Raw genomic sequence first — 12,877 nt, forward strand, 5'->3', positions numbered from 1 at the left:
ATCAGAGGTAGCTTGTTATAATTTCAGGCACCCTTTCCTTTGATTCAACAAAAATATTTCTTCAAATTCCATCCACTCAATCTAGTTTTGTCTTCTCAATCACACAGATTTTTTTTGACATGATATCTCTCACATAATTGAAGAAAGTAAGCACATCATCTCTAGGACTTCCACAAAGTAAATCATCAGCCACTTCTGATAAAACACCCTTTGGGTCTCCTCACACTCCTGTAGCCTATTTTCTCTAGTTCAGAATTTCCATGCTAGTGATTCACAGAGAATCACTCTGGAGAATTGCTGCGTCTTCAGCTCTGATCCCCACAGCTCACAACAGTGCAGGGTACAGGGTAAATGGGGTAGACACTCAATGAACACTTGCTGAATGAAGAAATGAGAAAATGAGTTTGGCACACTGCAAACATTAGTTGACAATTACTTTGATCACTAAGAATTAGTGCTAATCTGTTAATGACCACCTTCATTCTTTGTATAAACTCCCTTTACTCTCCTTGACAAGAGCGTCTGTGTGTTCTGCTCTTTTGATTTTTGGTTGTTTTGTTTTCCATTTTTGCCTCCAGAACTCACTGCTTACAGTGTTTGGACAGTCTTCAAAAAGCGATAGTTCATCTAGCATGAACATTAACAAGATTTATTCTTTTTTTTTTTTTTTAAACAAGAGATGGAATTTCACTCTTGTTACCCAGGCTGGAGTGCAATGACGTGATCTCGGCTCACCGCAACCTCCGCCTCCTGGGTTCAAGCAATTCTCCCACTTCAGCCTCCCGAGTAGCTGGGACTACAGGTGTGCGCCACCATGCCCAGCTAATTTTTGTATTTTTAGTAGAGACGGGGTTTCATGATGTTGACCAGGATGCTCTCGATCTCTGGACCTCATGATCCACCCGCTTCGGCCTCCCAAAGTGCTGGGATTATAGGCGTGAGCCACTGTGCCTGGCCGGGGATTTATTCTTTATTTTTATGGTTATGCTTGTTTGATTTGGTTATTGTTGCTTAAAACAAAATGGCTAAGTTTCTCTTTTGCCTTTATTACCCATGAGAAGAAGAAAAAAAATTTTATAGTTATTTTGTCTACCTAAGGGCCTTTATCTGGGGGTGGCCAAAGAATATATCCACTAAATGTATATTTATGAACAAATAAAGATACATGTTTAAAAGTCAATGTTTATTTAGCAAGAGTATTAGAGCTAACGTCTATTCTGTAGTCTTTTTTTAGTTTCAGGCACTTCTATGCATGTCTCTTGAACCAGCAGGATTAATCTGCCTGGGATCATGAATACCTAAAAGTTCTTATGGCAAGGACAATGATGATGGCTGTTAGTCAAACCCCAGGACCAAGACCTTGCCTGGCAAAAAGCAACTTATTAACAGTCCTAGTCCTTGTATAAGTGAGGGAAGAAACCCTTTAAGGTGGATGGATAAAGAGAGTTGAAGTACTAAACTCAATACAGGGACAATGGTCAGGATTAGAAAGCAACAGATGAATGGCTGAATGCAGACCTTTGAGAAATTTGAGCCCTGAAACAAAAGGGCAACACAGGTGGGGTAGCAGATTGAGAGACTGCTAGCAGGAGGCTATGAAGTAGAGTGAGTGTCCCCAGGAGGAATAGCAGTGAACAGGAGTCAATGCATTGGCCACAATCAGGGATAGGGGCTGGATGTGAACAGAAAGTCTAGAAAGTTCACAGTCCCACTGGTTAGTCTTTTCCATGAGGTATTTGGAGCTTAGAGTCTAGCGATTATGCTAACAGGGCCCGGGACAGAAAATTGCTATTTTGTTAGTGTTAGTGTTAATTGATTGTGATAGTACAGGTTGGCATAACCCTCAATATTTTACCTAAATTAAAACTATAAAAAAATTATTGGTCATTACTTATTATACATTTTCCTTTCACATTTCCTCTGAGCTCCCAGCATTGAAAGAGCAGCGGTACTCTGGAAAGAGGCAAACAATCTTTCTTACATCATCAACTTTAATAAAATAGGAAACATTTCTGTCCAAATTGTATCATTGTGTCACTCCTCTGCAATTTTCTACTGCAATATTCAAGACAGAAATGGAATTATTTCATTTTTATTAGAGATAACTTACTTTAACATATTATTAAAATTCAGAAGGTTGCAAATAATTTCTACTGAAATAAAATGCACATGTAAGAATTATAAAACTGTCTGGTTGAAATCCTCTATTCTCTTGGATACTCTAAGACAAATTTAATTGATTGTTTTAGGTGGAACAGTTCACTTTTCCATATTATCAGTGGTCTTTACTAGAACTTCATCTTTATTTTTAACTAAGATGTAGTATGTATTCTTCACACAAAAATTTCTGTGATGCTGTGTGCCTTCAGGAGTTAAAATACCAAATTAGTACTATCCCAGAACAATTTCTGCTTTACTAAGCCTTCAAACAGTAACATATTAAAATGTTAGTTAGAACTTACTGATTCATTAATTCTGTTTCCCCATTAAAAAAAATCAAGAAAAAGCAATTTTCAAACACTTACTATGTTCATGCTATTTAAGTCTCTTCTCTATTTTACACAAACAGAAGTTTTAATATATTTACAATCAAGTCTATCAATCATCAATTATGAATTTTGCCTTTGACATCATGTTAGACAAGATTATAAAATTATTTGCCAATCTATTTTCCTCCAGTTATGTCTCTGTCTTTGTTCTGCTTTTATCAATCTGACATGTATTTTTATGTTGTATAAATAAAATTTCCAAATTTACCTTAACATTAACTAATTATTGCTGTCGTGCTTTTTGAACGATCATTACTTTCTTCACCAACATGAAATGTGGTTTTTTAAATGTATTACTTTTACATGTGCTTTGATCTGTTTGGGGATTTCTCAAACTGATTTGGCTTCTCTAAGTTTCTATGTTAGTAAATAGTATCACACAGTTTTAATAATTGTAACTTTTTAATATGTTTTAATACTGGGAAATAGCAAGTTTTATATCTTTTTTTAATGTGCCTTTTCTAGACTGTCCATGCTTCCAGATGAATTTTAATAATCATTTTGCCAAGCTCTCCCCCAAAACATTTTGGGATTTTAAATAAAATTGTACTATCTTTATAAATTAATTTGAAGAAATTAACATCTATACAACATCTATTATTCTCATCCAAGACTACAACATAAATCTCATTACTGCTAATTTTTCTTTCTGCATAACATACTTAACAGACAATTGTTTATCTGTGTTTCTCAATAAATGTTATTTTCTTAATTTAAGTCTTTCACATTTCTTTAATAGTTTATTCATAGCTTTGTGATATTTAATTGCCATTATGAGATTTTTTTCATGTTTTTTATTTGTTGCTGCCATAGAAAAATGAACTGATTTTTACACATTTATCTTTTGTATAGTTACTTAACAAAGTTCATTACCCTAATGGTTCTTCAGTTAATTCTCTTGGGATTATCACTGGTTTTTACTAGAACTTCATCTTTATTTTTAACTAAGACATAGTACGTCTTAGTAAAATATATATATATTAAGGAAAAAAGATGTAACCATTTTTCTAATTATTATAACCTTTGAGAGGCAGCATAACATAATATTTATGACTAAAGACTCATGGGTCAAATCATAGGAGTTTTAATTCAGCTCTGCTACTTATTAGCTGCATGACCTTGGCTATGTTACTTAGTATCTCTTGGCCTCAGTTTCCTAATTTGTCAAATAGAATGATAGTAGTCCATATCTCCTAGGGTTGTTGTGAGAATTAAATGAGTTAATATTTGTAAAGCATTTAGAACAGTTCCTAGCATATATGAGAAAAATTCAGAAAATATTTGTCTTTTAAAACAAATATTTTAACCAATTCCATTGTTTAAAATTTGTTAAATGATATTAACTGTAAGTGATGAAATTGGTCATGTAATAAGCCGTTAGGGTTTTTCTGCTTTCTTGAAATCACTTTTTTATATTTTAATGGCATCTCTCTATTCCTAAATTATTATACTACATGTATGTGTGTTTTCTTAAAAGAAATATAGTTTTATTTTATCAAATGTCATTTGAAATCTATTTGGAAGTTAAAACATTGGTTTTATTCTTTGGTCTATGACTATGAAATCACTTGAATAAGTTCCCTGATACTAAATCACATTCACATTCCTAGAATAAACACCATGTGTTGTATTATTCTATTTTGTTGATATCTACATTCGTTTAGCTAGTATTTCAATAAATTATTATCTTCTTTTTTGTGTTACTTTTATTAGTTTTCTTTTTTGACTTTTTTAGTATTGTGCTTCTTATTAAATAAATCAGAAAAAATGTTTTCTCTTTCATAGAATTCATAGAGTATAGGGATAATTTGTTCCTTAAGAGTGTATATTTTTAATAATTGATTATAAATAGCTGATGAAAACGAGACACTTTAGTCATTTAAATGTAGTGTTTTAGCTCCTGCCAAACCTTTCTATTCAAGCTGGTCAAGGACATAGGCTTATGCATCTGACAAAATTAGGCTCAAGTCCTAACTTCACCACCCACTTGCTAAATGTGTGCATTTGGCAAGGTATGCTTGTATCACTGGAAATAACCATGCCTTCCTTACCTTCTTCAGAGAGTTATTGTGAGAATTAAATAAGATTATGCTTATAAATCATTGTATATTCAGCCCACAATATAGACCAAAGAATTATTTTATGTGTTAGTTTTAATTTTCCTTAAGTACAAAATTGATTCATATTTATAATTCTACTTATTTTGTCCTAGTATGGAGATTCTAGTGGTTTATGTAGAGATATAAATGGTTCTGATAAAATTATTTGTGTGAAATTACTTTATAATAAAAGTAGATGTCAATTAAGACATGTTATTCTTTATTTTTAGACACAAATTTAAATGTTCACATCAAAGTAAAAATGCTCTAATGAGCCATGGAAATGAACCTACTGCCAATGTTTAAACAAAATCACAGAGAGTTAATAGGAAAGTTGTACACTGGTTTTAAGAAGACCAAGCAATGAGCCTAAACCAAATGTAATATCTTCCACTCCTTCCTGCTCCTCTGGAGTTGTGTTCTCATAGGAATCTGAGAGGGTGTGAAGAACTTTGGAGCCTTCCCTCAGGCTGCAGCTTACCTCTTGCTTCATCATCTAAGCTGCAATGGAGAAGCAAGGTTCTCACTCCGGGTAAGAGAATGTAGCACTAAGGGATCGAGGTGCTCTCAAATACAATTTCTACCAGACCAATAACATTTATTTATTTATATTACATTTTTAAGTTCTGAGATACACGTGCAGAATGTGCAGGTTTGTTACATAGGTATACACGTACCATGGTGGTTTGCTGCACCCATCAACCGTCATCTACATTAGGTATTTCTCCTAATGGTATCTCTCCCCTACACCCCCACTCCCTGACAGGTCCCGGGTGTATGATGGTCCCCTCCCTGCATCCATGTGTTCTCCTTGTTCAGCTCTCACTTATGAGTGAGAACATGCAGTGTTTGGTTTTCTGTTTCTGTATTACAAACTCATAACATTTTTATGAAATACTAATAAGACTGCAATATGAATGTGGCCTCAATTTTCAAAGGATGTACTACTGATGTAGGCCAGTATGAATATATACAGATATCTGTCATAGATAGATAGATAATTGGACAGATATCTGTGTTATATACATATATATCACCAGCACACAAAAACCTGTCTCTCAAAAAAGTATTAACTTGAGGTGTATGTCTACCTATTAGTGTCATCAAGAACATTTAATTATATGTACTGATTATAATTCTATTATATGATCTCTGAGGAGAGTATAATGAGGAAAGCAGTCAGTTTGTAAGACCTGATAGGCAGTATGAATTTCTCTTCCGTTTTAAAGGTATAAATTTCAAAACATTATTCTGATGGGTTAGCTGCCTCTACTAAAAACTATTTAAATAGGCACAACTAAGAGTAGAAATGTCAAACCAAGCTCAGTCTCTACTAATCACTTATCCCTGGCAGATGCAAGTTGAAAATGTGTATCTCAAGGTCCCAGTATGTATTGTTTGCCATTAATTAGAAATTAACAGTAGATTCTATCAACCTTATATTAAACTACATTGTCTTCTAAAAGGAAGATATCCCACCTTACATTTTGTATGCTGTCATCTGGCTTTATAGCAACAAAGATATTTTTAGGAACATCTTCAATATGTTATTCCATATGTTCCAAGATCAGTGGAAGAAAAATGTACTTACTTTTTCTTTTCTGTCCCTGGGACAGGGTTTCTGGCTTCTCCCAGAGTTCTCTTGATCGAGTGTCTTTTCAGTATAGCACGACTCCTGAAGGAAACAGAGGCAGGAAAAGATTTATTAAGATAAACATCTCTAGTTTCTTGTCTCTTGCAAGAAAGAACAAGTTGTTCCTTAGACAAAAATGTCTAATTTAGACCAAATGTCATATGTTTTTAAAAAACATTCATTTTTATATTCCTTTTCCCATATTTTTTTTCAGTTTCTCTAGCTGATAGCAAAAGCAGGATACATTTTCTTGAGTAAGCAGCTCCATACACCCAGATAAATAAGTAATGTATTTCTTTTTGTTACTTTGTTCACCATTCAAACACATCAATTGTATTCTGAGCAGTCTTTCTTGTGTTTTGCTCTAAAACTGTGGAACATGAACAGAGACATTCTTACTAAATAGTAAAATAAACAAGAGAGCAATAAACATATATATTTTAGATTTTCAGATTTCCACTGAAAAATAGATTCACTAGGTGATAGTCTTTCTCAAATGTGTGATTTAAAAAGCAACATATCCCTGCAACCATTCATCTTTGAATTTAAATGCCAAGGAGCAAGGACATTGTTTTTCTCAATTGCAAGATATAGTGATTGCAATTTTTGGAGAGAAATGAATCCAATAAAATCCAGTCTATGCACAATGCCTCACCATCAAGGGGTAACCTAACATTTTGCTATGAATAGGTAGACAACCCACTTGCATATTTTTTTCTGATCATATTCTTTTAGGTATTTAAATGTCAAAAGTCCCCATTTAAAAACTAGTTATTAGCTTCAAATAATTGGAAAACCTAGTTATTTTCATTTACATATATACTTCTGACGAAGGCGGCCACAACTGATCACTGGGTTAACCAGGTACCCTTTCACTCAGGCAGTCTACACATTTAAGCAGACACATAGTAAATGCTTAGATGTTAAAAACGAAAGAGCCATGCTTCTTTCATTTTATGAAGATCATTTGTTTCTTTTTCTAAATGTGAGGACAGTAATGTCAATATTACTCTGCTGATAGATAGAGATAGATAGGACAGATATCTGAATACTAGTGTTACTTGGAGCAGGGAAGAGTATAGCTTTATATTATGTATTCAAGGATCAATGTTGTCTGCTGTCTTCTCTTCCCTATTTCTTTCTAATAAACCATCAAATTCTATCTATTCCAGGTTTTAATATTCAATTCACTCTTCCTTCCAACTCCATTTGCACGGGCAAATCTAGTTCAACTCTCCCCAGCCATAGCTTCTTCCATCCCTCCCACTGTTCCGGGGTTATGACATCTCTCACTAGTCTTCCCGGCTTGAGCCATTCCTGTTCCAATCCATCCTGCATACACCTTTCACACTGGGACAGTAACTGAACTTCCAATTTGTATAAAACCCAAGAACTATATATGGTGGAGATATTTCACTATGATTCTCAAATAAATTATCTTTTTCCCTAAATGTCAACAGCATTATGTTACCCACTCTAAGTTAGTTTTCAAACAGTTTGATTACTCTTTTTTTCCGCTTCTGACATCCTAAGGGCATTGTAACATAAAGGCAGAAGCACTGACCTCAATTCTAGTTTCAACTCATCTATTTTTCAGCTGTTGATTTTGAGGAGTCATCTCCTTTCTTGGAGGTAAATGACAGAGCCTTGCTCATCAAATGGCATAATAATATTGATCCTGCCCATCTCTACAGGTTATTCTGAGATTTAAGGAAGATCACATACAATGAAATTCCAAATACATGGTTATTATGCTCCCTGAAGATCTACAAAAGTATAAACTTGCTTTCTTCGTTTAACACTAAATACAGACTGGGACCCAAGAGGTATCTGTGATCACACTCTTAAGTCTTACAGCTTTCTTTTGGAAATGTGATGTTCTAGAGTTTGTTTTGGCTTTCAAAGAAAAAGAACACCAAAGGAATTATACTCTAATATACTTGGATGTCAAAGACATTCTGAATCTAAAAGAGTGGGAAAAAGGAAAGGGAGCTCAAAACAGTGACAAATCTCAATTGGCTGAACCTGCCATTTAAATTAACTCAACTGCCGTATGTGACACAGATATTAATGCCATCTTCTTCAAAACTTTGCTAATACCTCCAGACATTACTGGACACTAATAGAAAATATGTCCCTATTCTCTGTCCTTGTGTTGTCGTGTTTTAAATGAAAGAAATGTAGAGTATGTGCAATAGGATGTTTGTTTTGTTTGCAAAGAGGAAATAAAAGATATCAATCAAATATCATTTAATATATAATTAGCACTGTGGCTTCAGCTCAATAAAGTTTTTACTTTAGACAAAAAACAACAAAAAATGCAGCAGATCCATGTTTCTCTCCTTCAACACCTGAGTTCTTATGAGCATTACATCCTGCTGGTTTCCAGGTAACTTTTATATGGGCTTTTGGATGAGCATTGGTTGCAAATACTTTTGGATGATACTGATTATCCGACTTAACCTAATTACTGTTTTAGATCACTGAATAATTAACCAAATAGGGTACTGAGGATCATAAACTGAAAATAAACAGATATACCATATCTGTGCAGTATCAATTTCATCACGCCAATGGACTAAAAATAGTAATTTTAATAGTACTTGTTTTTTTAAAATTATAATTAAAAACATAAAATTTATCATCTTAATCATATTTAAGCATATAGTTCAGTATTCTTCATCATATTCATATTGTTATACAACCAATTTCCAGAACTTTTTTGTCTTGCAAAACTGAAACTTCATACCCATTAAACTACCACCTCCATTCCTCTCTCCAAAACTCCTGAAAATCACCATTATATTGTCTGTTTTTATAAATTTTACTACTCTAGATATGTTTATAAGTGGAAGCATATAATAATTGACTTTTTGTGACTAGCTTATTTCACTTAGCATAATGTTCTAAAAGTTTATCTCTGTGGCAACATGTATCAGAATTTCTTTCCTTTTCCAGGCTGAATAAAGCCTTAAATAAAAATATCCCAACGTATATACTACATTTTGTTTATGTATTCATCCATCAATGGACACTTGAGTTGCTTTCACCTTTTGGATATTGCAAATAATGCCACTATGAACACGGGTGTACCAATATCCCCTCAAGACCCTGCTTTCAAATCTTCTGGATATATACCCAGAAGTGGAATTGCTGGGTCATATGGTAACAGTATTTCTTTTTAACATAATTTTTACAATAGCTTTAGATTTACAAAAAATTAGAAGACAGTACAGAAAGTTCCTATAGTGTTCCATACCCAGTTTCCCCTATTTTTAGTATCTTACATTAGTATTACATTTATTACAATTAATGAACTAATATTGATATGCTATCATCAACTAAATCCCATACTTCATGTCTCTTTAGTTTTTATCTAATGTCCTTATGGTATCTTAGAGTGTCATTTAGGATACTATATTATATTTAGTCATGTTTCCTCTTTGCTGTGACATTTTCTTAGCCTTTCCTTGTTTTTAATGACCTTAATAGTTTGACAAGTATTTTGTAGAATGTCCTTCAGTTGGGATTTTCCTGATGTTTTTCTCATGATTAGACTGTGGCCATTGGATTTTTGGAGGACGACCACAGAGGAAAAGTGCCATTTTTATCACATCATAGCAAGAGTCTATAATATCAATATGTCATCACTACTGATGTTGACCTTGCTGAGATAGTCTTTGTCAGGTTTCTCCGCTGGAAAGTTAGTCTGCCTCCTGCTGCTCTCTACTGTATTTTTGGGAAAGAAGTCATTATGTGTAGCCCATGATTAAGAAGAAACAAGTTATTTTATACATCCTTGAGGATGTTGTAGCTATATAAATTATTTGGAATTCTTCTGCATAAGAGATTTATCTCTTCTTCTCATTTATTTATGTATTCAATTATTTATTCATAATGATATAAACTCATGGTGGATATTATATTTTATACTTTGGATTATAACCAATCGTACTTTATTATGCTCTTCAAATTGTTCCAGACTGGGTCATCATTAGCTCTTTTGGTTGGCTCCTGCAGTACTTTTCCTATTAATGCAATATATATTGCATTATGTATCATCACTAGGTATTTCAGCCTTCACATCTAGCATACAGCTCTATCTAAGTAATACAACTGAGAAAAGGTTTATTCAAGTACAACGAAAGATGGACAGTATTATGAAATAGGTGTAATGGACATTGTGGTATGCCACCAGATTCCCTTTCAGGACTGAACCATTCATTTCTCCAGCAGAGTATTGGTGGCTGATGGTCCTCAACTGAGACCTTCCAATTATGAGTTACTGCAGGGCATAAAGAACCAGCCCTGAGCCCTCATTTGGGCTGATTCTGAAGGCTGAACCCAGCTGCTGAGTTCCCCATGGAATCAGCTTTCGCCTCTACCCAGGAATGATCTGTATACACAAACAACACTAGGTAGCCTCAAGTAAGGGAGATAAGGTGAAAATCAGTATACTGAACACAAGCAGCTGGAAAGAAATTGGTTACAGAGAGGAGAGAATTTAAATTGTGAAAAATGTTGTGAGTCAGGACAGGCTAGGTTATAAGGAATCCTGAAAGCCAGGCAAAAAGTTTAAGATTGAATTAGTAAGCAATAGATCTAACTGGGGACACAGTCCAACAAAGTACGATGTAGCTGTAGGAAGAAATAGTATTGAGCTATAAGAAATCAGAAATTGTAGCTAACATTTAGACTAGCTATTAATGCACAGGGCATACTTTGCATGTACCATGTCATTAAATATTCATTACAACTATTAAGATCTCCATTTTGCAAATGACAAAACTGAAGCTCAAAAATATTCAGTAACTTATCCAAGATCACATAGCTAAGAAGCCCATTGGAGACATTCAGACTTTGCTCTATATTAAAGTAATGCTATTCAACTCATTCAACTCACGAAGTCTTAAAGAATATGTAATCATTAAGACATGAAAATGTTTCATAAATGTTAAATGAAAGAACTGGGTACATTCGATATACAATGGAATCACAATTTTGTTTTTTAAAAGTATATATGTTAATCCCATATATAACAAAATAAGAATGTTTTCTGTAAGATGATACACAATTAAAATCTTGTATAATTTTAATTAATTTATTTATTTTCTGTTTTATAAGTTAAACCACGTGCTTTTCTAGTCAGAAAGAAATTAAAGATATTTTATAAAAAGAACATCACACACTGGGGCCTGTTGGGGGGGTGGGGGTTTAGGGGAGAGATAGCAGGGGGTGAGGGGATTGGGGAGGGATAACCTTAGGAGAAATACCAAATGTAGATGATGGGGTGATGGATGCAGCAAACCACCATGGCATATGTATACCTATGTCACAATCCTGCACGATCTGCACATGTACCCCAGAACTTAAAGTATAATAAAATAAATAAATAAAATAAAATGAAGTTTTCTTCATCAGTAAATGAGGGATCATCATGAAAGTGTCTATGTTATGTCAAGAAAGGATGTAGAACAATTGTCTGCAAGATGGAAGAAAGATGAATGAAGAGCATTTGGAGTAATAAGCCAGATGCTTAATTTTGTGACTAAAAGTTGACAATTGTGAAAGTTGTCAGAAGAATTTATGCTAGAGATGATTGTTGATTTGGGTAGGGAGAAAAGATAGTCAAATATATCACATGATTTATTTGTAAACACAGCATCCACAAAAGGAATAATTGGCAAGAAAAGTTGGAAGGAACATGATGAGTTCAAATTAAGACATTCAGGTATTCAGTGAGTGTTATTCAACCAAGAAGAGTTTATCCAATAGGCAGATGGGAAACAATATTAATAGTAAATACAATCAATTGATCAAATCCAGGGGAGTAAATCAGAGAGTAAGTTATTAAGTGATACATTTGAACTCACGCATTTAAACAAGCAAACAAAAGTGTAGAAATTAATTAATAGAGAATAGCAGAGTGCTGGAACTAAAATCCACAGAAGTTAAAATTTGGTGAGATAAATGTTAATCGGAGTTTAGAAAATTTAAATTTTCCTTTGAATTGTATAGGTGCTATCAGGTAAAGAAAAACAACTCTCAATGTGATATAACTTTTTATTTGAAAGTTATCATCCCACATTAAGAAGTATCTTTAAGTGTGTTCATTCATTCATTCATATATTAAAAAACAATATTTACTGAGTACTTCCTTTGCATGAGAACTTGTACAAGAATGATAAAATGTGCTTATTTGGATCCCTTGGCCACTTAGGGCTAGCAATAAATAGGGAAAGATTAACACAAATAGGCCACACACGAAACAATCTGCTTCATCTGCCTAGAATGCACATTTCCTTTCGCTCTTCCTAGCAGGATGTGGACCATCCTTAATGGTCCAACTCAAATGCTGCCTCTTCTGTGAAGCTTTAGGACTTGTTCTAGATTGGTATTAATCATAATCTTTGCCCCTAAACCATTCTTTTCATGGCTGGCTGATGCTTTCTGTTATAGCCGTGTGTGATAGTCTTACCCAGAGCCTGTGAACATCTTGAATGGGAATGTTTTATTCAACTATCTGCAGGACTTAGTGCAGATAGTTGGTATTCAAAAAGTGATTATTGAATGGAAATTCATAAATCTTTACTCAT

General features: G+C 33.8%; 1 protein-coding gene across 2 annotated transcripts in view; it reads right to left on the bottom strand.

The window, feature by feature from the left end:
• PKIB (cAMP-dependent protein kinase inhibitor beta) overlaps positions 1–12,877 on the bottom strand; it is a 132,102-nt gene that overhangs the window by 97,983 nt on the left and 21,242 nt on the right. For both annotated transcript variants that reach the window (XM_012450057.3, XM_012450056.1), the window contains exon 2: positions 6,240–6,323. The gene's annotated coding sequence lies outside the window, so the exon portion shown is untranslated. The remainder of the gene's footprint in view (positions 1–6,239; positions 6,324–12,877) is intronic.

This window comes from Aotus nancymaae, unplaced genomic scaffold (genome assembly GCF_030222135.1).
Source record: "Aotus nancymaae isolate 86718 unplaced genomic scaffold, 86718_ANA_hifiasm-v0.15.2.pri h1tg000040l, whole genome shotgun sequence".
NCBI classification, from domain to species: Eukaryota; Metazoa; Chordata; class Mammalia; order Primates; family Aotidae; genus Aotus; species Aotus nancymaae.